At 43.4% G+C, this 27,567-nt stretch overlaps 2 long non-coding RNA genes across 2 annotated transcripts in view; one reads left to right on the top strand and one right to left on the bottom strand.

Annotated features, from left to right (window-relative positions):
- Positions 1 to 9,074, bottom strand: part of LOC120408689 — a 34,650-nt gene extending 25,576 nt beyond the window's left edge. Inside the window, exon 1 of the long non-coding RNA XR_005600882.1 lies at positions 8,989 to 9,074. This is a non-coding gene — a long non-coding RNA (uncharacterized LOC120408689). The remainder of the gene's footprint in view (positions 1 to 8,988) is intronic.
- Positions 9,075 to 9,361: 287 nt separating this feature from the next.
- LOC120408195 overlaps positions 9,362 to 27,567 on the top strand; it is a 175,825-nt gene continuing 157,619 nt past the window's right edge. The window contains exons 1-2 of the long non-coding RNA XR_005600505.1: positions 9,362 to 9,756; positions 21,331 to 21,427. This is a non-coding gene — a long non-coding RNA (uncharacterized LOC120408195). The remainder of the gene's footprint in view (positions 9,757 to 21,330; positions 21,428 to 27,567) is intronic.

Genomic DNA, 27,567 nt, shown 5'->3' with positions numbered 1-27,567 from the left:
GTTAAGGGGTGACTTGCTTACAATCTATAAGTATCTACATGGGGAATAAATATTTGATAATGAGCTCTTCGGTCTAGTAAAGAAAGATTAATACAAACTAATAGCTGGAATTTAAAGTTGACAAATTCAGACGTCAATTTTTAACAGTGAGAGTAATTAAACTTTTGAACAATGTATCCAGAATTAAAACTTTGAACAATTTATCCAGGATCGTGGTGGATTCTCCATCACTGGTAGTTTAAAAAAAAGATTTTTTTTCTAAAAGTTCTACTTTAGGAATTATTTTGGGGAAGTTCTATGGCCTGTGTTATACAAGAGGCCAGACCAGATGTTTATGATGGTCCTTCCTGGCCTTTGGATCTCTGAAACTAAGGAGAGCACACAGATCACCATCTGCTATTGTATTTTGAATTTCATTGTGGTGGGTGCAGTAAAAGTGTCTAGACAGAATAAGGATAAAGAGACAGCAAGTGAATTGTTATTGAAAGAGGAAATTTTAGAGTCTCAGAAATAGGTATAGAAGCTGTTTACTTGTAGAAGTTTGAATGTGCTACTTTTTTAAGTACGAATATAAATATATTTTTGTTCATTTAGTCATTGAGTCCTTAAGTGTCTCATTGTTTCTTTAGTGTTGTTTAATATTTGAGGTTTCTTACTAAAGAATTTTACATATAAACACAAATACACACACCAGATTCTACTGGTCTGGTGTAGTTTGTCAAATCCTGTGTTACTATGTACTTCAAGATCAGATTCAAATTGCACTGGTAAAAGAGAGCTATCTGACAGCAGACTGTACATTTCTGTTTTGCATTTGAATTGAATTGATTTGAATTAGGAAGAAAAAATGCAGCTATTTAAAGTTTCCAATTTATTTAATAGAAGAATCACTTAAAGAGACACTCACAGAGTTTTGTAATCCCAGAATTTGGCCTATCTTCTTTTGCTTATGACTATTTGCAAAGTTTGTGTATTCGTTTGTATGTACAGTTTTATTTTCCATACCAAATAATTAAGACCTTTTAAAAAAAAAGAAATGCATGCCAAAATGAACGGACAACAATGCATAAAAATAGCATTGATAAACAATGGAGCAACACTTTTAAGGAAAGAGCTTTTAGTTTCTAGCTTCCAAGAGGTTACTATAAAAAGGGGGAAATGTTTCTAAATTATTACTAATACTCTTACTTTTAGACAAGTAAATAGGCAAACAAAAAACACGGAGAGGAAATACAATTACTGTTTTCATTTGTTTCCAGATGGACTATACCGTTAATATGCATTCTCCTGCATTCATCAATATATTTTCAACCCTTCTGCTCTAGTAACTCCCAGGAAGCATACCAGAGTGTTCTCTTCATCTAGAACACAAATATGTCAAAAATTCATTGAGGATGCTAAACTGGGAGCTGATAACATTAAATACAACACAAGGACATAGACAGATTAGAAATATGGCCAGGAAATAAAGTGAGATTAATCATAGAAGTTTTAAGAAAAAATAATGTGTTCAACAAGAAACAGTTTAAGAAAAAATATGATATTTTGTTTGAGCAGCTCTAATTCCAAATCATTACTGAGTACCATTGTAGATTTCCTTTATCTTTTTCTACAAATGAGAGAGTACTTTTGCTAGATTTAAGTGTGCACCTGTATGACAACAGCATTTAGCATAACACCTGCAGTTTCACTTTTTTTTTTTAAAGTTTCTCTCACCAGAGATTTTCTTTTCATTTGCTTTCTTGGTGAAAAGCGCAGGGAGAATGGGCTTTGAGGCATTCTGTGTATACTTAATCTAGCATGTTTTCTCAAACTCACCGCAATCACTGGGTGTTTATCATCCCCATGTTCTTGGATGGTACTTCACAGAAATAGGATTGAGAAACAGTAGTGGCAGAATGATCCAATAACTCAGATTTAGATTATGACTAACCTGCTAGTGGACCCAGGTTGGCAGCAGTTTATAAACTGGTGCTTCATTTTCTTCAATTTGATGGTGTGCAATTTTACTTTTACATTTGGTTTTGCACTTTTGAGCCTAAGCTGTGCAGACATAGCCTGGAGCAGTAGGCTAGCCACTGACTGAGCTGAGACCCAAGGGACATACAGAAAGAGAGAAAATGTGTGAAACTTAACTGGCTACAGTATTAACAGCCTCTCACTTTTTAGGCTGGCCTGGAGGAAAGTTGTGCTGATGTCCGACATGTACAGGGAAGGAGATTTTTTTTTAAGGGAAATATATAATTTTCCTGAAAGTGCAGGTGTATCTGTATCAAATTACCCTAGGCTAGTCAGTTTCAAATATAATGTGAACCACAAAACAGTTGGAAAGATTCAGACAACATCCCATATATTTTATGAATGAAATATTTCTATTGTTCACCCCAAACAAGTTCTGCTGCAGTAGCAGATGGGGGAGATAAAATAGGATCCAGCAGTTGCCACCCTCCCCCCCCGTCACCTCTTGGACTCAGAACTTTGCAGGGGAGACTCCCCATCCTCTGCCTGTACTAGGACCAATGAAGTGCCCTCCCCCATGTGATTTTAAGAGAAAAAGCTATGGGCAGTGTGGCGGGCCTGGCACCTCACCGCCCCTTTGGGGCGGGGTGGGATGAGGTGTTGGAACCTCACCACTCCCAAGTTCGCATGCTCACCTCTCTGTTGGTGGCCCAATGGCCTCTCCCCATGCAATCACCCCTTAGTCCATATAAATTGCTCCCAGCATCAGAGCAGTGCAGCCCAATGGACAGAGTCCATATAATCCCCCCTCGCAGGCTGGGTAGTGCAGCCTAGTGGCTGGAGTCTGTGTAATTCGCCCCAAACATCCGGGCAGTGTGGTCCAATGGCCAGGGTCCATATAAATCGCTCCCAGCATTGGAGCAGTGCAGCCTAATGGCCAGAGTCCATATACTCCCCCTCAAAAGCATAGGCACCGACTTTCCCTCTGCCCAGTGGGTGCTCACTCACACCCTCGCCCTGGCCTCGCCTCTTCCTGCCCTGGCACTCACATGATATTTGCCATCATCATATAGTTCACTCTTCTTGTGTGCTTTCCCCCTTCCCTCTCTGCCCCCCATGGATCTGGTTTGTTTATTTATAGATTCATAGATTCCAAGACCAGAAGGGACCATTGTGATCATCTAGTCTGACTCCTGAACAACACAGGCCATGGAACTTCTTCAAGATAATTCCTAGAGCAGATCTTTAGGAAAAAAATCCAATTGTTTTAAAAACTTGCTAATGATGGTGAATCCACCATGACTGTTGGCAAATTATTCACATGGTTAATTACCCTCATCATTAAAAGTTTCTGCCTTATTTCCAGTCTGAACTTGTCTAGCTTCAACTTCCAGTGTCTGGACAGTGTTATACCTTTCTTGGCTACACTGAAGAACCCATTACCATATATTTGTTCCTTGTATAGGTACTTATAGACTGTAATCAAGTCACCCTTTAACCTTCTCTGTTAGCTTTGCAAGGCAGGGACTGCCTACAGTGCCTAGCACAATGGGCCCCTTATCTTGATTGGTCCTTAAGCACTAGCATTATTAATCATGTTTATTAACATCCATATATATTATACAAACTACATGAGCCTTCAAAGATTTTATTTCTTCTGCTATTTAGCTTTCTGAAATTGTTTTTTGTTTAGGTTATAGAATAGGCATAGATCAGGGGTCGGCAACCTCTGGCAGGCAGCTCACCAGGGTAGGCACCTTGGTGGGCCGGGCTGTTTACCTGCCGCGTCGGCAGGTTCGGCCGATTGCAGCTCCCACTGGCCACAGTTCGCCATCCCAGGCCAATTGGGGAGGCAGGAATGGGGGCCAGTGGGGGCGGCAGCCAGCACATCTCTCACCCGCGACGCTTTCCGACGCTCCCATTGGCCTGGGACAGCGAACCGCAGCCAGTGGGAGCCGTGATAGGCCGAACCTGCCGACGCGGCAGGTAAACAAACTGGCCCGGCCTGCCAGGGTGCTTACCCTGGCAAGCCGCATGCCAGAGGTTTCCGATCCCTGGCATAGAGCACAGGGTGGGTGTAGTGAATAAATACAAATACATTTATATCATTCCCATATTAACAACCTAACTAACAGTGGTCTCCTCAAAACCAAGTGATTTACCATTGCTTCTGAATAGTTTCACATTAACTGTCCCTCCTATGACTGTTCTTTTCTCTCCACCTAACTCTTGTTCCTATCAAATCACAGAACCAATACTTCAGCCTCATCTTCCTAGAGTTGCTAGCTGTCTTGGACACTGTCAATCATACTCTTCTTGTAATCTTGTCCTTTTTAGACTTCTTGGAGTCTCTCCTCTCCTGGTTCTCCTCCTACCTCTCTAATCACTCCCTCAGCGCGTTCTCTGGAGGATCCTTCTCCTTCCCGTTCCAACCTTCTATTGGTGTTCCACAGGGCTCTGACCTTGGTCCCATTCTCTTCTCCTTCTATACCTTATCTCTGGGTAATCTCATGTGCAAACACAAATTTAATTACCGTCTCTATGCTGACAACTCACAGACAGCGGTGGCTCCAGGCAGCAGCGCTCCAAGCACGTGCCTGGGGTGGCAAGCTGCTGGGGGTGCCCTGACGGTCCCTGCGAGGGCAGCAGGCAGCCAGCCTTCAGCAGCGCGCCTGCGGGAGGTCCGCCAAATCCGCAGAACTGGGGACCCCCAACAAGAAAGCCGCCGAAGGCAGCCTGCCTGCCGTGCTTGGGGCGGCAAAAAAGCTAGAGCCGCCCCTGCTCACAGATCTACATCTCTACCTTAGACCTAAGTAAAACCGCAGCCTCTCTCTTTGACATCTCCTTATAGATGTCTAACCATCAGGTCAAGCTCAGCATGTTGAAGCAAAGCTCTTAATCTCCCCCAAGACATTCCTGACATCTCCTGTGGACCACCCTCTTGTCTGTTACTCAGGCCAATAACTGAGGTGTCATCTTTGACTCAGACCCTTCTTCACATGGAGCTACGTCTATAGCTTGCCAATTCTTTTTCGTATAACGTCTCTAATATTCCTTTCTTATCCAGCCACACAGCTCAAATTAAGTTGTTTAAGCAGGGGAAAATGCAAAGTTTCATTATTGCAGTTCTAAATGGGGGAAGGAAGACAAACTGAGTGGTTCAAGTCAAAGTTCGTGGAGGCTCTGTATCGCTGAAAATCAGACCACTTCATTTAGATGCCTAATGTGGATGTAGATATTTAATTTTAGGTGCATCCAAGTTTGAAAATGTTGTCTTAAATGATTTGTTTAAGTCCACCCCACAAGTAAGTGGCAGAGCTGGGACTAGAATTTAGAAATTCCCGGTTCCCATTCCCATATGCAGTTCACCAGACAACACAGCCACTCTACGCAAACTACTCTATCTTTAAGCAAATGAGAAGCACAAGTATCTAATATAACAAAGAATTCTGAACTAAGCTCTTTTCTTTTATAACTTTTTCTTTTACTCGCAGCTGGATAATAAGGTCTGCTCCATGCAATCAGATTAGATACCTTACAGAGTTCAACATAAAATTAGACTCTTCCTTTCATAGTACCCATTTGTATAAGAAGAATATGTTAATCTTTCTTCCTTTCTGTTTATTAGAGATAGCATTTTCCTTCTGGAATCCCTGCAGCAAGCTGTTGATGCATGAAATAAAAAAAATCCCTGCTCATGCCATACCCCCTCCCCCCAAATACAGAAAACGCTAATCATTATTGAGCTATCTGTTGTAGAACTCAGCTCTGTGACAGCCAGAAAATGCTCATCCAGTCAAGAAATGTACTGAACAGGTACAAATCTTTTCTTTTGTATTTTTTCCAACCAAGCTATGCCCCCAGAAGGTTAACCAGAGCTGAGGTCCAGCTAGGGATCAAGCTAACGTCAAGCTTTCCAGAGTCAAGGGACAGAGAACACTCTTTCCAGCAATCTCCTCCATAAAAACAAGTTTCAGTAAAAACTAATGTTAACTCCTTTGTTGTTGCCTTGCAATGCTATGTATGGGCATCTCCCAGAGTGCATACCATTACTCTAGAAATTACCTTTCCTCTAGAAATTAAGTGATCTTTCATGAATTATTTAAGTTGCCCCCTAAATACTGCTCATTACTTCTGACAAGCCTCATGGAAGTTGAAACATCACCTATTTGAACTACTAGCCTTGTTGTTGTCACCTGGAAAGTTTGCAGCTATCCATATGAGGAAATACCCAGCATCTGTATGGCCTCAGTTGTGCCTTGAAGATGTTGACCTGCATTGGTGATGGGGCAGAGCTGCATTCTTCATATTGAATTCCAGAACCCCAACATCCAGGGATACATACCTATTGCTACACCTTTTTAGGGGGTGCAATTTATGTTCCCTTGGCTGACTGTTTCACAGGTGAGTTGTAGGTGTCAGCCCTGCCACCACTCCTCCTGTTTTTGAGTAGCTACTGTTCCTAGCAGCATAAATGAAGAAAAGCTGAAGACTTAAAATCAGAGGACTGAAGTTGTGGTTGGGTCCTGCACGGGAGGTTGCCAGGGAGATGGAGGAAGCACAGCATAGAGGCAGGACACATTTTGTCCCAATATTCCATGTAAGACTTGATACAACACACCTGTTTTGAGGATGTAATATTGATAAATGAGAACAAATATTGAATGTGCAGTTGGGTGGTTAGTTTGAGAACATCTCTAGTTTGCATAGTAAGTACACAGCTGAGAACCAGGCTGTCCTCCAGTGCAAGTATTATCTGACAGGAGAGCAAAATAGACTGACATATCAAGAAAGGGCTAAACTGTTATTTTTCCTTAGTTTAATACACCATCAAAACAACACATGTGCTGATGATTGTAATATACCACTGATTTCAGCAAGAGTTTGTCTGAGTCAGGAGCACATATTAACAATTGAGTCCAGATTGTCCCCCCCAGATCTGTGCATGGAGTATCACCTTTACATGAGAATCTCCTTGGCGACCTTTCTGTGGTTTGGAGTAGACAATGGTCAGGCAGAGAGAGACACATTACAGGAAATAATCAGAAGATACAGCACCAGGCTTCAGCAGCAGAAAACTGCATGGGAAAGGGCCCTGGGAGAGCAAACCTTGCCCCTCTGATGGGACAAGGGGGATCTCTGCCAAGGACTCCTCCCATGGCGTTTTCAATGGGAGGGGATGAGCTGGCAATGAATAAGGACTTCAGGATTTGATTTGGACCACTATATTTAAAATGCAACTTTTCCTAACCTGATACTATGTATGTATTTTTCCCCAATTAGATGCTATGGATGAGGTAGTCCCTGTCTTACAGAGATAAATTGAAATGCTGGAAAGTTATGGGAACTAGAGAGATTGCATGACAGATTAAGTAGCTTTTGATCCAATATCCCTTTACAAGCTTCTTGTGGGATATCTCCCCTGTGCTGGTTCAGGCAGATCCAAGGCTACCCAATTCGTGACCAGTAGATGGGTTGGTAGCATTGCTCTAGCTGTAGGTAGGTGCAGAGGCCTCATGTACATATCAAGCTGGCCCAGTCAAGACATCTTTGCTTTTAATAGCTCTGTGAATGTGAATGCAACATAACAAAACTGTGAATTTGCCAAATCCTCTCTAATGATTCCACCCTGCTTAATTGTTTATTTTTTGAGATGAATATCACTGATTTACATACTTTGAATACTGTCTGCCAAACACACCCCAAATGAAAACACTGCTCAATTTGTTTGACATGCAAATAGAATTTTCAAATTCACTAGAAACTATTTTGAATGGGGGTGGGGAGCAAGAAATGTGGGATGCTAGACTAATCTAGTTTGCGTCCATTGAGTCCAGCATGGAGAATGACAGAAATGAGAGGGAAATGGAAAAAAAAATGTATTTCCTTGCAGGACCATACATAATAACTGCTATATAGTTTCAAAGCTGAAAAAAGACCTTTCTTGTTTCTTTGCAATCATTCCTAATTTTATTTTCACTTTGTTTTGGTGGTGGCTGTCTGTAGGCAGCGAATAAATACAAAAGGGCTTGCAATAAAATAAGTGCTAGACTAGAGAAGTCTATTTGTGAAAGAAATATTTGAAGTGGAATACATTTGGCCAGCTTCTGAGTTAAAAGAAATCTCTATCCTCTTTTTATCAATGAATTTGTAAACGTTTTGCTATCTTTGGCAACAATGATTCTGTCTCAACAGCAAACTGAAAACATTGCCAGTTCTGTGCTACTGCTTCCAAGTCTCCAAGTGTTTCAGCATAGCATTAGGGATGAGTTGAATATGCGGCCTGGATCTCAGGCATGGATCTATAAAGCACTTAATTCAGTATGATATAAAACCTGGTATTTTGTATCATTTTTGAGATATATACTTGTGTGTTTTAGATTTTTATTGACTTTAAAAAAAAATCCACAAACTTGTTATAATATATTGTCGAACAGAGTATTTCCTGTTCTTTTGAAATAGTATATTATGCCTCTTAAAATATATATTTTAAAATGGATCAGGGCTTTTATCCTCCACCTTTGATATTTATCAAATAAAGCAAGAAGCCATCAGCACTCAGGAAACCCCAGCTAGTTCAGAACACTGCAGCACATCTGCTCAGCCACATGGGCTACCACAAACATCTCCAACCTGTCATTTCTTCCCTACACTGGCTTCTCATAGAATATCAAGTTAAGCTCAGGATCTCGGTCCTCATCAACAAATTGCTTGATGGCCTGTGGCCATGATATCCAAAAGATTGCCTAAAGCTCCAGCATATGGACCATGACCAGAAATTCTGCTTCACAGGCACAAAGAAACATTGTATCACAAGGTTAAAGCTCATCTGTGCAGGAAACAGGGATTTCTTTGAGGCTGGACCAAGATTGTGGAACAAACTCCCAGAGGAAGTAAGAAACATCACAAACCACCTTCCCCTCTAAGTACAAGGTGTATTTCTTTGACTACCCCTTCACCAATATAAACCCACAGCAGGATGCACTTTTTTAAAAAAAGTACCAAAATGAAACATTAGATTGAACTCACAATTCTCTCCCTGGGTAAGGATGAGGAAGAGCAAACCACACTGTGGTAGGCCAGCTGCCCCACTCCCATGTGAGAGGGGACTAGAGTAGGCCAGAGAGGCTCCACAGGCCAGCAGCCAATCAGGGAAGGGCTTACTGAGAGCCAATCAGGGCCAAGATTAGAGCCAGCCAATGAGGGCTAGGCTGGTCCATATATAAAGGCTGCCCAGAAGAGCAGCAGGGAAGGTCTGTCTCCTGAGGGGTGGGGCCGGGCGGGGCGGGGCGGGGCAGCCCAGCCCAGCCCAGCCCAGCCCAGCCCAGCCCAGCCCACTACACTACACTACTTTCAAAGGGGCTGAAGGGGCTGAAGGGGAAGTGGCCTGGGGAGAGAAGGAGGGCAGGAAGGCTGCCACCAAAGGGTCCCTGGGTCGGGACCCAGTGTAGAAGGTGGGCCTGGGTCCCCACCTTCCCCCTTGCATGAACACCCAGCCAGTGGATGTGGTGAGAGTGGACTGCAGCAGACCCCTGATGCTAGGGGTAGACTTTGGGGTGTGGTTGACCATGGTGGCGGGGGTGCAGAAGGACTGCTGATAACAGACCCCTAGAAAGGGGTGAGACCGGAGCAGTGGGCACTGCTGGAGGGCAGTGTCCTGAAGAGGATGCCGCCGAGCGGGAAGCAACGTGGGTCCAGACAACAGGAAAGGAGCAGAGGATGGATGGGACACCACTGGCAGAGGGTGCTCCTCCAAGGACTGACCTAATTCAGTCACCAGTGGGAAGCGCTGTGGTGGTGAGTCTCAACACTGTTACACGCACATAGCAGATGTTAGTCACATTACTGAATGCACCACTGAAAGTGTTCAGATACTACAGCCATGAGGGGATTATAAGACTGTATAGAACAGAACCTTTTTTGGAGTGGGGGAGAGAAACAAACAAGCTAATGTTCCAATTCTGTTTTGGGATCATCTAGTGTAGATTTGTTCTCTCATACAAAACTTCACTGAATTTAGTGGAAATCTGTACAGGCCCAGAGGATGCTCATGTAAGATCAGGACTAAATTATCCATTCAGGGAAAACAGGAATTCTGCCCATACTGTCAAACTGACAAAGTAAATGAACAGAAAAAATCCAGTGCTTGTTTTTCTAACTTTCCATTGATAATAATCTTAGGTGTTACTGTAACTATACCAAGTACAATATTTTCAGACAGAAATGTGATATTCAGGGGTCCCTCTGGTTCTAAATGTAATCGTCATAAGATATGAATTGTATAAAAAACAGTGATTTTTTTCAGTCTGTCACCTTACTGTATTATCAATATGTCAGCCAACAGATCTATGACCCTGAGATTTCATTCCAAATGTACGTCTATGATCCCCCAAGAGAGAACAATGAATGACACCTGGATTATGATTTCCATTATTCAATAGACAATGGCGTTATATGCATCTTCACAATATAATTCATACATGGTGGTACCCACAAATCAATGTGAGAATGCAAGAACATTGTAACACATCTCTAATAACCAAGAAGAGAAAAAATGAAAGTAAAATGTTGCTGTAGAGCTAATGAGAAATGTATGAGCAAGTCATTACTGCTCAGTCCTCTCACAGTGTGTCCTTACAAAATGTACTACTAGACTTTGACATGGGAAACTAACAGAGAGAGAATTTCAGTTAAACATTCTTCCAGGCCTAATGAAGTGAGAGACAAAGACAAGGACAGAGACATGGATCTCTTGGCTAATTTTCTAGCCTGCAGCTACTGTAGTGCAGCTGCTAGGGCAGAGTCAGAGACAGAAATAGATATAATACATGTGGGCTGACTTTGGTAGCCAGAAGACATTAGCACTACACTAGTCAGTCTGGGCACAACAGCAGTAGATTTAAATGTGAACGCTTTAACATTCTTAAGGTCCCCTGGAAATGCAGTAAAAATGTCTATTGTTTAGTTCAACCTCTAGCAGATCATTCATTTTAAATTAAATTTAGAAACAAATAAGCATGCAGTAGGCATTATGCTGCCTGTCCAGTTGCCCAAGTAACATTAAAATACTTACTGATAAAACCTATCTACAATTATTAGCAAACACTGGTGTAGCATTATATAAGCTTTTATTAATGTTCTCTCTGCTTTGTTCACACACACAAATCAATCCATTTTAACTCACCTATAAATTATGGGCCAAATTCTAGCACTAATTTCCACCAGCCAAGGATTGGGCCCTAAGACTTCAATACCAAATAAATCTCAACAAATGGGATCTACCCTATTCATAGACTAGAAAACACTGATGTTCTACAGCCATATCTCATTGTACTGTAATCCCATCACATCAGAGTGCACAGTCTAAACTGGGCTAGACAAATAAGGGACAAATATTCCTCTAATTTCTACCAGTGAAACCCAACTGAAACAAATGTCATTGCACTGGTGTAGCAAAAGTTGGCCCTTGGAACTTAGTTAAATGTGTACAATTCCCACTGCCTAAGGCAAAACTGAGCTCTTGTATGGGAGATATCCAAGGAATACTTAGGGACTACTGTGGTGTTGATTAAACACTAGAGCTGGTTGGGAATTTTCTGTAAAAATGATTTTTTGATGGACAATGTAGTTTCTGTAAAATTAATTTTTCCTGGAAAAAAGAATTGATGTTACCAAAACTTCCCGTTGGGAAAAATCAAAAGACAATATTGTTTTGGATTGGTTTGACCTGAATTTAAATATTTGTTTGTTGAACTGAAGTAACTGTTTCATTTGGGGTCAAGTCCACATTAAACTACATCTGCCTATGGTGCCATGTGGCTCATGGCAGTTGTAGTTCAGGTGGGTCATGTCCCCAACCTTCAGGGCACTGACTGTGACCAGACATGCCATGATGCATCATGGTCCCCGCTCTTACCAATCTATGTGACGGATCATGGGAGATATAGTCCAGCCCTGGACAGAGCCTTGCCCATAGTGGAGACTGGAGTAAGAAGCACCTGAATTATCCATTCAGGGAAAACCATCCCAGTGATACAGAGCCCCATTGGTGCCAGCAGGTAAAGGGTTCACTGTTCTGTAACAGCAACTCCTACCAGGCCTGAAAAACTCATACACCTACTACACCTTTCATGATATTAATCCATAAATTGTCATGTGAGGCCAGTAATGAACGCTTATGCCATACTGATCCTCATTGTTGTGAGATTTACATATGAATGATATTGAAGGACTTGTATATATGTACTGAAAATGTTTAAAGTCTGTGTGCAAGGCAGAGCTGAAAAACATGTTTCTGCGAGACAAAAGGTGTGCTTGAGGCTGTGGAAGGTTAAAAAGATAGCCAAAATAAAGAAAAATCGTATTTAGCATTCATTATTACAAAGGGCCTATTAATTCCATGAGTGTGTAATTTACTCCTTGCTCTAGATTTGTGCTCCAAATCTCAGGCTTCATTGAAAGATATGTTTGTAACACTTATATTTACAAAGATAACCTAAAAAGCATGAATATAGTGTAGCGAATACAATGATACCTACCTGAGTCTGCAGATTGATTGATTGAAACAATAGCTCTGAATGGGTCCCAGGGATACTGTGATTCTTTGTCCTCAGAATTTGGCATTTTTCCAAGATACCATTTCTGCCATGGGGTCCAGGATGTTACTGCAGCCAGCCAACCACCCAAGAAGTTTTTTCTCCCTGACCTATGAGGAGATGCCTGCAGCTGCCTCTTGCTCCCCAGTTTCTACTTTCCCCCTCCCCCACCCAAGGAGAATGAATTGGATTATAGTACATGCTCTCTGCGCTGTTCCATGGCATGAGGGGATCAGGGAGCCAGCACTGAAGTCCAGTTTGTAGCCAGGAAGCACACTGAGCCAGCTGAACTACCTGGAGAAGATCAGAGTTAGAAAGAAGCATAGTGAGCACAGGCTATAATTCCTCCAGCAGGTCTCTCTTCCAAGTCTTCTGCTTGAGCACTTTAGAGACACATCAGCTAGGCCTGGACCCTCAAAGGGATTTATGCATTGCAATACTTAACTTTTAGACACCTAGAAAATCACAGAAACAGCACTCCAATCCATACTCAGTTAAGTGCCTAGGCTCCCAAGACAATGCAAGGGGAGATATAGGTGCCTAAGGGTATGTCTACTCTATGGAATTAGGTCAATTTTATAGAAGTTGATTTTTAGAAATTGATTTTATACAGTTGATTGTGTATGACCCCACTAAGCACATTAAGTTGGAATGCATCCTCACTACTGTGGCTAGCATTGACTTACAGAGCAGTGCACTGTGGGTAGCTATCCCACAGTTCCCACAGTCTCTGCTGCCCATTGGAATTCTGGGTTAAGCTCCCAATGCCGGATGGGGCAAAAACATTGTCGCGGGTGGCTTTGGGTACATGTCGTCAGTTGCCAGTCGCCCCTCCCTCCCTCCGTGAAAACAGCAGACAATCGTTTCTTGCCTTTTTTCCTGGGTTACTCATGCAGATGTCATACCATGGCAAGCATGGAGCCCGCTCAGCTCACTGTCACCGCAGCTGTTGTGAACATTGTAAACACCACACATTATCCTGGAGTATATGTAGAACTGGGCTAAGACACCAACACAAGGAGGATTTTGATGAGGACATGGACACAGACGTTCCTGAAAGCACGGAATGTGGCAATTGGGACATCATGGTGGCAGTGGGGTTAGTCGATACAGTCGAACGCCAATTGTGGGCCTGGCAAACAAACACAGACGGGTGGGATCACATAGTGTTGCAGGTATGGATGATTCCCAGTGGCTGCAAAATTTTTGCATGTGTAAGGCCACTTTCCTGGAACTCTGAGTTGCTTTCCCCCACCCTGAAACGCAGGAATACCAAGATGAGAGCTGCCCTTACAGTTGAGAAGTGAGTGGCAATAGTCCTGTGGAAGCTTGCAACGCCTGACTGCTACCGGTCAGTCAGGAATCAATTTGGAGTGGGAAAGTCTACTGTGGGGGCTGCTGTGATCCAAGTAGCCAATGCAATCATTGACATTCTGTTATCAAGAGAGTGACTCTGGGAAATGTGCAGGTCATACTGGATGGCTTTGCTGCAATGGGGTTCCCTAACTGTGGCGAGGCGATAGATGGAACGCATATCCCTATCTTGGCACTGGACCACCTTGCCAACCAGTATGTGAACCACAAGGGGTACTTCTCAATGGTTGTGCAAGCACTGGTGGATCACAAGGGATGTTTCACTGACATCAATGTGGTATGGCTGGAGAGGGTGCATGACGCTCGCATATTTAGGAACTCCGGGCTGTTCGAGAATCTGCAAGAAGGGACTTACTTCCCAGACCAGAAAATTACTGTTGGGGATGTTGAAGTGCCAATAGTTATCCTTGGAGACCCAGCCTACCCCTTGCTCCCATGACTCATGAAGCCATACACAGGCAGCCTGGACAGTAGTAAGGAGCAGTTCAACTATAGGCTGAGCAAGTGCAGAATGGTGGTAGAATGTGCCTTTGGACATTTAAAAGCTCACTGGTGCTGTTTGCTGACTAGGTCAGACCACAGCGCAACCAACATTCCCACTGTTATTGTTGCTTGCTGTGTGCTCCATAATATCTGAGTAAGGGGGAAATGTTTATGGCAGGATGGGAGGTTGAGGCAAATCACCTGGTGTCTGATTTTGAACAGCCAGACACCAGGGCGGTTAGAGCACAGGTTGCCATGCTGCGCATTAGAGAGGCTTTGAAAACCAGTTTCATGACTGCCAGGCTTCAGTGTGACAATTGCGCGTGTTTCTCCTTGATGCAAATCCACCCCCTTTGTTGATTTTTTTTTTAATTCCCTGTAAGACAACCATCCTCCCTCCTTTGGAATAAAGTAACTGTTTTGAAACCATTAATTCTTTATTTTATTTTATTTTTTTTTTAAAAGAGAATAGACAAAGTAGCCCGGGTGGGGTGGGAGAGGAGGGAAGGACAAGGCCACATTGTTTATTGTAGCCACACTAAAAATCAAACTGTTTGAATGACAGCCTAAGCAACAGAAGGCTATCCTCTGGAATGGAGTGGCTGGGTGCCTGGAGCCTCCTCCGCCCCACCCCTGGCGTTCTTCAGTGTCTGGGTGAGGCAGCTATGGAACTTGGGGAGGAGGGCATGCGGTTATGCAGTGGATGCAGCGGGGGGTCTCTGCTCTTGTTGGCTTTCCTACAGCCCCAACAGATGCTTCATCATGTCCGTTTGCTCCCCTATTAGCCTCAGCATTGCATCCTGCCACCACTCTTCGCACTCAATTCTTTCCTGGCCTCTGCCACTGAATGCCTCCATGCATTAAGCTGTGCCCTATCAGTGTGGGAGGACTGCATGAGCTCAGAAAACATGTCATCGTGAGTGCATTTTTTTTGCCTTCTAATCTGTGATAACCTCAGGGACAGAGATGATAGGGGGAGCATAGAAATATTTGCACCTGGGGGGAGGTAAAAAAGGGAGAGTAAAATTTAAGATGATACATTTCTGAGAACAAAAGGGAGACTTTCACAGTGAATCAAGCAGTTCACAGCAGATAGCACATGCTTTAGGTACAAGGTCGCCTTTTGCCCTTTATATTGAGTGCCTGCCAGTATGGTGACACATCACACATGGCTGGGCAACAGAATTCTGTTTCCAGGCAGCCATGGTAAGCCTTTTGGTACATGGGATTGGCTTCTTACGTCTTCATAACATGTAGGAATGTTTTCAAACTGCAGCGCCTGCCTTTCCCAGAGCAAGGAATGGGTTGGGTTCCCCATTTAAAAGGAGGGGCTGTGGTTTTTGGGTGGATATGCAGCACACATCTACCCCCACCCCACCATGTGGCTATTCTCTGGGATGATCCCTTTTAGCCAAGTGCAAATAGCCCAGCATGAACAGGGTCCTGTTACTGTTCCCTTACTAAAATTCCCCTATTTCAACCAGGTGACCATGAATGATATCACTCTCCTGAGGCTAACACAGAAAGATATAGACCGAATGTTGCTTGAATGCAACCAAAACCCAGGACCATTTGCTGCCATGCTTTAGTGCTGCAATGATTCCAGGCTACTGGCTTGGTGTGGTAAAGTGTCCTATTGTGGAGGACAAAATAAGGGAGCCCTCCCCAGACACCTTCTGCAAAGGCTTTCAGAGAGCTTCATGGAGATGTCCCTGGAGGATTCCCACTCCATCCCGAGACATGTGAACAGACTTTTCTAGTAGCTGTACTAGCCACGAATGCATCCCTGTTCTTCAGAGCAAATCAAACATTAAACACTATTGCTTTTAAACCCTGTATTGTAGTTACAAATGTGCACTCACCAGAGGTGCCTTCTCTGGCTTCAGGGTCAGGGATCCCGCCTTGGGAGGCTATTGGCTCCAGAGTGATGAAAAGGTCCTGGCTGCTGGGGAGAACGGCTTCACCGCTTGCCTGCTGCACATTCTCCTCCTCCTCCTCCCTTATACACAAAATCCTCCTCCCTGTTGCGTGAGATGGTCTCCTTGCAGGTGTCCACGGACAGTGGTGGGATAGTGGTAGGGTCCCCCCCAGAATTCCATGCAGTTGATCATAGAAGCGGCATGTATGGAGCACTGACCTGGAGCAACCGTTTGCCTCCTCTGTCTTTTGGTAGGCTTCCCTGAGCGCCTTAACTTTCACACGGCACTGCTGTGTGTCCCTATTGTAGCCTCTGTCCAACATATCCTGTGAGATTTTGGCAAATATATTTTCATTTCTTCTTTTTGATGGGAGTTTGGCCTGCACAGATGCTTCTCCCCATACAGCAATCAGATCCAGTATCTCCCTTTTGGTCCATGCTGGAGTTTGTTTGCGATTCTGGGGGGACTGCATGGTCACCTGTGTTGCTGAGCTCACCACGCTTGCCAAACAGGAAATGAAATTCAAAAGTTCCTGGGGCTTTTCCGGTGTACCTGGCTAGTGCATGGGAGTTGAAAGTGCTGTCCAGACTGGTCACAATGGAGCACTCTGGGATAGCTCCTAGAGGCCAATACCATCGATTTGCATCCGCACGACTCCAAATTTGACCCAGCAAGGTCAATTTTTAGTGCTACTCCCCTCATTGGGTTGGAGTACAGAAGTCAATTTTAAGAGCCCTTTAGGTTGACGGAATGGGATTGGTTGTGTGGACGCAGTCATTTTAAAATCAACCTAACGCGGCTAAATTCGACCTAACCCCCTAGTGTAGACCAGGCCTAAGAATACAATCCACAACAAGGCAGCATGCTAGGTGAGGTGCTGCCTAAGCTAGCCAATGGAAGAGGCCAACAAGAGGGGTGTGTGCTAAAGCCCTTTCTCTCTCAGACACAGGCACCTAGATCTAGGCTGCAGGGAAGCGCCTATTGTTCCTTGCAATCCACAGCTAGGACTAACCATCCTGGACCCAGGTGGCTAAGTCACTACTTGTGAGACTGAGTTAAATGCCTGTCTCACTCCACACAAAATAGCCACAGAAATAAGTCACCTTTAATCCAGTGGTAAGAGCATTCACTTCAGATATGAGATCCCCAATTGAATTCCTCCCTTGGCTTGGGGCAGGGAAGAGGAGGTGGGCTGAGGATTTGAACAGCAGTCTCCTACATCTTTCAGGTAGGTGCTCTAACCACTGAGCTATGGAATATTCTTAGATGGCAGGGTCCTCATTTTCTCATATTGAAGCTGTTCCATTTTGGATAAACAGTCATTGAGCCAGAGGTGGGAGACCCAGGGTTAAGTCCCCCCTTCCCTGCCCCCCTGCTTTAATGAGTCTTTAATTATTGATCCACACTGGAACAGCTTTAACAGGAAAGATTGAGGGAGCCCCACATGTGACTATCCCATACCTTAGTGACCAGAGAACTTGCTGAGAGTGAGTTTTATTCTATTCCTTTTGAATCCTTAAGACACCCAACTCCTAAAGGCATTGACTTTTTAAAATGGGATCTTCATATGCTTTGTTTCTTCATCAGAAGGAATTACTGAAATGCTTCAGTTAGATGAAGCATATTATTGCATGAAAAATAGAATTAACTGGAGAAAATTGTCATCTTTTACACACAAAAAACCAATGGGTATGTATTTTAAAAACTCCCAAAACTTCCAAGAAAACCTGGAATAGGAATGGAGGATTCTGCCTACTATCTCCAGCTACCCCTTAAGAAATTGACCAATCTTAAACCTATTTATACTTTCAATAGTTGTGAATCACGGTCCATTTTATGGAATTGGGAACTCCCTAGAAGTGAATCCAGTCAATGTTTATGTTAAAGTATTTGTATACTACAAGTACAACAATTGTGTTAAAAAGAACATGATTAAGGTTGCAAAAACAAGCATTCAACATTTAGTAAATGGCAGCATTACAGATGCCCATGTAACCTTATTTTGGCTCCCTTTTGTGTATGTATGATAAAGTCTTTATTTAATTACGTAGTCAGATACTATTTTTCCCCATAATCCCTGCCCCCACTCCATGTTCTGGAGATGAATCAGGGTTGTGTAGCAAAGGAGACTCTTTGTAGGACAATCTCTCTCCCCAGGCTCCTTGTCAATTCTGAGTGCCCCTACCCTGACACCTTGTCTGAGTCTCTTTACCCAGCTAGTCCTTAGGACATCCCTGCAATCTTAACATCCAGAAGCAGTTGCAGATCAATCAAGATTGCTAAACTGTGGTCACGAGTAACAAAAGGTAAGCAAATCCGCTCATTCAAGGGGCAACTATCACCTGTTCTGCTTCCCTCATTTCCCCTGACATGTCAACATTAGCTCTGTCTTATCCCATTTGAGTTTTATTTCCAGTATATTAATGAAATGGTCTCCTTCCATTGGTCAATTGAATACTAGAAAGAAAATTAACTTTTTAACAACTGTATGTAAAGGTTATTGAGTTGAAAGTGCTCCCTAGTTCATATTGGTCTATACATGCAAGGAACATTTTGTGCAATTCAGAAAAGAAGTATAAAGAGAAATTTCTAGCCCAAAAGAAGGAAAAACTTTCAATAAATAGCAGACTTATTAATGGATTTGTATACAATGCAAGAACAAATTGCTCTCTAGACACAAAATGAATAATGTTTTAATATTTATTCTCATAACAATACGTTTGAATCTACATCAATTTTGGCCCTATGTAGGTAGAAATAATAGTAATGCTATTCTATTACTCAACTAGATCAATACCCTGACTGAATTTATAAACTGTTTAAAATGAATACAGAAGTGATATTTAAAATGTGAATTTCCCCATAGATTTACTTAACAGAACATAACTTCAGAGTCTATCTAAAGCAACATTTTAAAAAAATGGATATGAGTTATTCAGTGAAGTTAGCATATCATGTCATTCCATCCACAGCAACTGTTTAGTACATAGATCTTTTTATATGAAAGATTGCAGACTGAACTAATTCAGGGAAGTCGTATGGCCTCTGTTATGCTGGTTAGACTAAATGATCTAGATGAAGGGACAATATGATCTCTCTTCTGGCCTTAAAATTTATTAATCGGTCACTTCTTCAGAGCTGATGCATTGTCAAGTGTATACAGTAATAAAACCTTTATGATATGTTTATTCAAAATAAGCGGCCATTTAAAAATAACATGGAAAGTATGAGAGGATATTCAATGACTATCAATGGCCAGAAGTTTTATTTTATGTCTCATCTGAAAGATGGCACTGAAAATTGGAAATAGCATTCTTGCACTAAAACATACAATATGGACCAAAAATTACCACTTTCCTGGGATTTCCTTTTATTGACTTAAATAACGAATGTAAATTTCAACCTGAGCTTGTTTTCTAAGTTCTCTTCATGACCACTTTGTCCTTCCTTCTAATTGCCCTGTGCCTCAAAGAAGTGCAAGCCCTGCTTTGGAGATAATAGGACCTCCTTGTCTGGCTGTAGAGTGACCAGATGACAAAAACAAAATATCGGGACACATGGGGCAACAGGGCGCCGCCAAAGCAAAAAAAAAAAAAAGAAGAAGAAGAAGAAAAGCTGGAGTATCGCCGAAGCCAAATATGGGAACAAATGGCATCCTGACAATACATCCATCAGGACAAATAGCTGAATATCAGGACAGTCCCAATTTTATCGGGACATCTGGTCACCCTCTCTGGCTGCCAAGATGGTCAGCAGAGTAGCTCTCCGTTTCTGTGCAGGTTCCTATAACCTGTGATCTTGCTATATACAGTGACTCTTCATACCACATTGATTCAATACTGGCTAGGAGAGGAGAATGCTAGTTACTTAAACATCAACTTCAGTTTCTGTAGCACACTGGTATTCCTTAGACAATTTCCAGCCAAGTAATTCTTGTCAGATCTCACTCACTAAGATCATACATCTGGGTTGTATGGTATGGATAATGGTGTGAGTAATATATATCTATATCTCTATATCTATCTATATCTATATCTATATCTATCTATCTATATATATATAGTATAGCAATGGGATTCAGGCATTTGAACTGATCAGGCTATCAAAGGGGGTTTGAATGTTTATAGTTGTGGAGGCAGGAGAGAAATAGTGCAAAGAGGCATATGTGTTTACAAGGAAGTCAGTGCTTTGTTATTTAAAACCCAGAAGTGACCCAGGAGAGTTCTCACCCACTTTGGGGTATAGTGAGAGTATTAACTCCTCAAATGCTTTCCAATATAGGCGTCTTCTTCAGATGTGCATTTCCTCAATCATTTGGCCATTGCAGGATCAGGCCCAGGGACTTTAGAGGAGTGGTTCTCCAACTTTTGTATTGGTGACCCCTTTCATACAGCAATACTCTGGGTGCGACCCTCCTTATAAATTAAACACTTTTTAAAACAAAATTATTTAGCACTATTGTAAATGCTGGAAGCAGGGTTTGGAATAGAGGCTGACAGCTCACAACCCCCCACATATTAACCTTGCTATCCCCTGCCTGAGGAGTCATGACCCAGTTTGAGAACCCCTGCTTTAGAAGATGTCAGTTGTCTAGCTTGCTCTGCCTTTGCTAGAACTTGTTTTTAACACTGATGTTAATTTAGAACAGACCTCACAATTTAGAGGCAGAAATTCACCAAATATTATAACTAATAGACAAAACATGTGCTTTGAGATAAAGTGGCAGTAGTACCCAGCCAGTCCTAGAAATTGATGTACTTGCTTCTTTGAGGATAGAGGCGGGGCATATCAATGGTGCTTTAGTGTAGTTAGGACACCAAAACCAATGGTGTTTATTGGGATACACAACAAACTAGAACTCCCTGCTCTTAAGATAACACAAAGAATCACTGCTTGGTTGTTAACACAGATGGTATAATGGGGATGAACCCCAGAGTCCAAACCCTTACACAGTGGGGTTTTACAAGAACAACAGATAAGGACTATACCATGTCTTGCAGACACTGGATAGAAGAACAGGAACACAGATGGGAACCAAGATCTCAGAGAATGATCAGGAACACAACAGGAATTGGAGTTCAGGAACCTCTGCGACAGGTAAGTAGGCCTTCAGCAGGACGTCTTCTGCCTTTTACTCTTGACCTTAATGTCCTGTATGCTGAATTTGGACATACACTGTGTGATGGGTAACAGGTGAGTGAGAGTATGTCCAAAGGAACCTTATTCGGTGTTACTGGTCCACTTTAGGTCTTATTCCCTTGGGGCTCCAACTAACAGCAAGACTGGTGCTGTGGGAGGGCTTCTATTTCTCACTGGGATGACCTGCTTTCACAGCATCCAGAGACACAGAAATAACCCCGCCCCCCAGGGGTCAAACACACCCTTATATACATTCCCTGTTGCTGGGCAGATTTCACTACCACGTGACACTATCTTTCCTGCCTTTCCCTCTGCTTTGGCACTATGCTTGAAAAAGAGTGCCAAAAGATCTGAAGGAAAGGTGCCAAGATGGAGGATAAGTTGTCCTTTTACCAACCCAAGATGGCAACTATGTACACTTAATAAACTGAACCTTTTCTACCCAACAGAACTTCCATTGGGTTTAGGGACCAATACTACACGCTTTCAGTCACTAAAAGGACTACTCATTCACACCTATGTTAGCATCCAATGGAGTTCCTGTCTCATGGTCTCTCTTAGTTTCTGGGCAAGGGACTGGGTTTTTTTTCTTGACCATAATGACCTGTTCCTTCTTAATATGATGTATCAGGTAAGTTTACCCTGGTCAGATCGAGAAAATGGAGGAGAAGGCAATGATCAATAGTTGCGCCTGACTTCTCTGCTCTGAGGTAAGATTGTCCCCAGTATTGACCATCTCTGGAGTTGAAGCCTTTGCAGCCTGCTGGCCTAGTTCAGGCTTTTGTGGGTGGGGAGCTATTAGTAAGCTTTACTGGGCTTTCCATGGTTTTAAAAGTTTCACATGGTAGATTTGTCGTACTTTACAGTTGTCAGATTGCTCAGTTTCATAGTTCACCTTCCCCACACATCGGATCACCTCAAAGTCCTTGCCAGCAAGCGGGTATTTTGGGCATGTAGGTGGTTTTCCCTGGCAAATGAGCCTAGAGCCTCAAGTTTCTCCTGCAGGTTTAAGACCTCGTTGTCAGCTAGGGCTGGTTGCTCCTCTGACATTTCTCAAATGAGGTCTAAAATCCCTCAGTTGCCTCCCATATAAAAGCTCAAATGTCGAGAAGCCAATGGAAGACTGAGGTACTTCCTGGACCGTGAACAAGAGGGGTCAGAGTAGCTGGTCCCAGTGTCAGACATCCATCAGGACAGAACTTCAGATCATTATTTTTAGGGTTCTGTTAAAGACCATTCATTTGGGGGTGGTATACAGATGTTTGTAGAGTCTTGATTTTTAGTAAATGGCAGAGTTGCTTGATCATCTGGGACATAAAGTTTGTTCCTTGATATGTCAAGATTTCCCAGGGCACCTTGACTTTTGCAAAGACATTCATAAGTTCCGTAGCCACCTCTTTGGTGTGTGTGGAGTGTAACAACACTGCTTCAGGGTACCAGGTTGCATTGTCCACTACAAGAATGAACCAGTATCCAGCCTTTCTCCAGAAGGCCAACCATGTTGAGGCATGAGGCACAGAAATCTGCTATGTCTCTGAAATGGGCCAAAATCTGGAGCTGATGTCAAACCTCTTTGGTCAGCTGGTCTTTCTCTGTGCAGTACAGTCACCCTGAATCTCAAACCGTGGGAACCGTCCTGCTTGATGGGATTTGACAGTCTCCCCATTCACTGCTGCCATTTGGGTGTATACTCGACTCAGTGTGTCATCAGCCCATTGCTCCTCCACAAAGTCAGAAGAGCGAGTCAGGATTTCCAGTTCAGGTAATGGGGAGGGAGGCTCCCCTTCTGGCTGGGAGAGGGCCTGATTTGGCTAGTTTGGCGCTGAGGACTGAGATGTCCCTTCACCAGGGTCAGTGACCTCCCCCACACCCACAATGGTTGCAGCTTCAGGCCGGCCTGTGGTGTCCTGAACTGGGGTGCAAGTAAACAGTTCTGGGCCTCTGGATTGGGGAACCCTGGTGCCTGTTGGTCCTCCATGGATGGTTCTATCCTTTAAGGACATGGGGCTCTTGGTCCCTGCTGACCGCTTGGGGGCAAGGTGTCATCCCAGGGAACTTGGCAGCTAGGTAATTGTCAATAGGCTGGATGGCATCTGTCATGGTTTCAGGATGATGCCGCTACCCACTCTCTTCCCCCAGAAGGCAGGATCTGGACAAACTGCTCTAGTAGGATCAGCTCAGTGACCTGTGCCTTACTGGGCAGCCAGGCAGTGTCAGGCACCCAGCAGGTACCGCTCCCCCTGAAAGCATTGTCGGAATGTCTCCTCCAAGATGTCTAGGGCATTGAGAATGCTGCCTTGACCTGTGCATATTCCTGGGTGGTAGTGGGGTCTAACGCATGATATGTGGTCTGTACTACCCCGATTAAGTACGGGGCCAGCACTGCAGCCCATTGATCTCAGGGCCACCGAGCTACCATGGCCACTCGCTCAAAAGTCTCTAAGAGCCTCCAGATTATCATCAGGCCCCATCTTGGCAAACCTGATAGAGGTGGGGTTAGGCAGCTCTGCTTGAGAAGCAGGTCGCAATATGGAGGCCACCTGTTGCACCAGCTGCTGCTGGGCTTCCAATTCACAAATTAACAGCTGCTGCTGCGTGGCCATCTGCTGCAGGAGTTGCTGCTGTTGCTGGTGGGTGTTTTGTTCAGCCATCCATTTCAGCAGCTGTTCCATCTCCATTCTAGGGTTTGTCCTCTTGTTTTTTGTTTAATTAAATTCCCTACAGCAGGGATTAGGGTGATGCCCACATTCTCCACCATTTTGTGATAAAGCCTTCAGTAGCCAGGTGGCCTAGTGGCTGGATCATTGGTGGGGAGAGAGGGCTGTAAGGGGACTTGACCCCTCCCTCTCCACCAGGGTCCTGTGTCACTCAAACCCCTAAACAGGGGAGATGGATCTTTCTCCCAGCCAGGGGGTGGGGGTCAGGACCTGTTGTTTTTCTGGGCTGCTTCCTATGAAAGTCCTCTTAGTTTGGGGTGGGGCTCCACTGGGCCAGTTACCCCACAATCTGGGTGTACTCACTGGCTCCCCTTTGCAGGGCAAGACTGACTTGCCTCCAGTGGTTGCATTGGATCGCAGGGTGCCAGTCCATACTTTCAGGCTGGCAAACAGATAGCTCCTGTCTCCTCACCAGTCGGCCCCTAACTGAGCCAGGCTCCCTTCTTTTCTTCTCCCTTCAGGCCTGGTATTGGCTGTAGGTATAGTGGGGCAGGGCTAGCTGAACCCACAGGTTTTTCTTAACCCCTGTTGTGCCAGGCAGTAGTTTCTCTGCTTTTTCACAACATGTTAACTTTAAGGGCACATTTCTGTCTGAATTATTGCACCAGCTATTCTTTTAAGTAACACAAGATTACAGGAGGAAAAATCTCTATTCTTTAAGTTTATTTACTTTGTGAATTTAATAGCACTTGCAATATAGATGGTTTTACTGTTTTCCCTATAAAAATAGTGCAGTGTCTTTTGTGTAAACTTATTTTTTACTATGAAGGAAGTAACATATGTTTGACTTCATAACTGCCGAACAGACTGGATTAAAGTTGGTTGAACTGAAGGCTATTTTGTTGTTCTGAGTGTATGTAGCCATTTGCCTCCAAAGAATCTCCCTTCAGCCCTAAGGGGTTATCAGTCAGATGAACAGAAAAGACCAGCTGTGTTCAGAAAAGCTAAAAGAGGGCTCTTCAGTTTAGCTGACAAAAGTATCAAGATCTAATGGCTGGAAGCTGAAGCTGAACAGCTTAAGATTAGAAATGAGGTTCAACTTTTTAACAGGGAGGGTAATTAACTATTGAACAACTCCCCAAGGGCTGTAGTGGATTCTGCATCACTGAAAAAGAAAAACCTCCAATCTTAACATTAGACAAAAAGACATGTTGTAGTTCAAAAAAGAATTAGTTCAAGGAAGTCTTAAGTCCTGGGAAATACAGGAGATCAGAGTAGATGATGACAGTGCTCCCTTCTGGCCTTGTACTCTAAGAAAACTACACAGCTCAGACTGATGTACTCTTTATTATTTATAGTGACCAAGGTTCTTAGGTTATTGGAGCTAAAAAGAATTCATACATTTAGAAGTCTCTCAACAACCCATGGCTGGGCCAGCCCTGCATCAAGAAGTCTCTGAGAAAGGTCCTTAATAGTTTCTCAGTATCACACTGGCACTCACTCCTATGGAAGTGCAAGCCTTTGAAGCACATTAATGGCCCTAAAAGCCACATCAGGTGGTCCCTTTGGTGGATGCTGTATTTGACAGAATGTGAATTAAGGCCTTTCAGGTTCCTCAAGCCTCTGAAGGCCAAGACCTTCAAGCTATCTCCAGCCCTAGGTAACACATTGACTCTGAGAGTCTATTTATGTCCTTTGGAGGACTAGGAGCTCCCTTTTAGTACTCCATTGACTTAAGTAAATCACAGCAGCACTCCAGCAATTTAGGGACCAGTGATACGATATGTTAGAAGCACTTTGTTTGCCTAACCACACTCCAGACATATTTATAATAGTCCCAAGAAGCCCCCCTGGTTCCTTCTGCAGCACTTAGCTGTGCAGTAGCAACAATGCTTCATTGTTAGAAAGGAATCCCTCTGTGGAAGCAAAGGTGGGAGGTGACCCTGAGGAGAGAAGGCTGACGGGATGAGGGAGTGTTTACAGATTCTTTACAATTATTGCTCTGTGTAAAAACCAAGGACAAAGAATGGATGGCTCAGGGAGATCAGAGAGGCTGTGACTCTGTATTTGATTTATTTTCTCTTTTTCAAAACACACTAAAGACAATTGAGTTTAGCAGAACATATCTACACAGCATTATGCATCTATTTCCTGGAAATAATATTTCTGAAGAATTCTAGTGATGGGAAAATTGTGTAAAAAAAAATCTGACAGAAATGCACAAGCTAAAAATGAGAACAACTGTTCCTCTGTGTGCTGCCTTAACAAAACCAAGTTCAATATTTAGGCAATAATGAGGGGACAAACTTGGTCCAAGAACACAACCTCAGGGGTTGAGAACTTAAAAGTCCATAAAGGTAAAAGCGAATAGAACCCTTTCATCCCCAGTTACAAAGTGAGACACTCAGTAGCCACTTCTGGTGTCTCACTGCTACAGTGAACCTTGTAGCTGCTGCACAGTCCATGGGAGTGGAGGGTGGAGTTGGGCAACCTGGTTATCTGGTGAATCCCAAAGGATATCCATTGCCCTTGCTCTTCCCACATTGTGTCCCCAGAGCACATCTCTTAATGGAGGCTCAGGGAACCCCACAGAATTGTGTTCCACAGAAAAAGGGATTCATTCTTCCATCAAGAGATTTCTACATCATCTCCCCCCCCCTCACACACACACCCCTTCACAGAGGAAATGATTTTGCACTGTTGCATTCTGCTTTTTCTGTGCCCATGCTGGTGGCACCCAGATTTGCTGTGAAGTGAATATTTCACAAGTAATTCAGATTCTGATGAACTCAGATTGCCGAAATACCTGCTGATGAATGTGCACAATGGCTGACTGAAAAACCTCCTGCAGTGGGTAGAGTGAGGAGACTAGTAATATTTATGCAGCACAGTGCATGTACACAACACTAAATAATAGATGAAGTGTGACAAATATCCAAAATATCCCTGCTCACAAAACTATGCAGTCTGTAGTCACAAACACACACAAAATAGAGGGAGAGCATTCTGGCAGGAATACTTCACAGAATGATTCTATTTGCTAGGCTCCCATACCTGAACTCAAGTGGTTAAAACTGACCACTTGAGTTCAGGTAGAAGAGCAGTGGCACTTGAATTGTGATGCTGAAAACTATAAATACAACATTATTAGAGGGTAAATCCTGAATATGGAATAGGAACAACCAGCTAGATTTGTCTCAACTGTTTTAGGCCCAATTCAGCAAGATATATATAAGCACATGCCTAACCTCACATACATGAATAGTTCTACTGAAGTCATTGAGATTACTTTTTTGTTTGTGTAACCCTTCTGCCAGGTGGAGCTGGCAGCAATCAGGACTGGGTTCAATATCTAGGGGTTCCTTTTCAACAATATAACACAGGACCAGCTCAAGCCCCCATCCAGTAACCTGGGAAAATTACACACCACCCCTGGGCACC

The sequence above is a fragment of the Mauremys reevesii genome, linkage group 6 (genome assembly GCF_016161935.1).
Source record: "Mauremys reevesii isolate NIE-2019 linkage group 6, ASM1616193v1, whole genome shotgun sequence".
Taxonomy (NCBI): Eukaryota; Metazoa; Chordata; order Testudines; family Geoemydidae; genus Mauremys; species Mauremys reevesii.
This window is presented reverse-complemented; position numbering and strand designations above follow the sequence as displayed.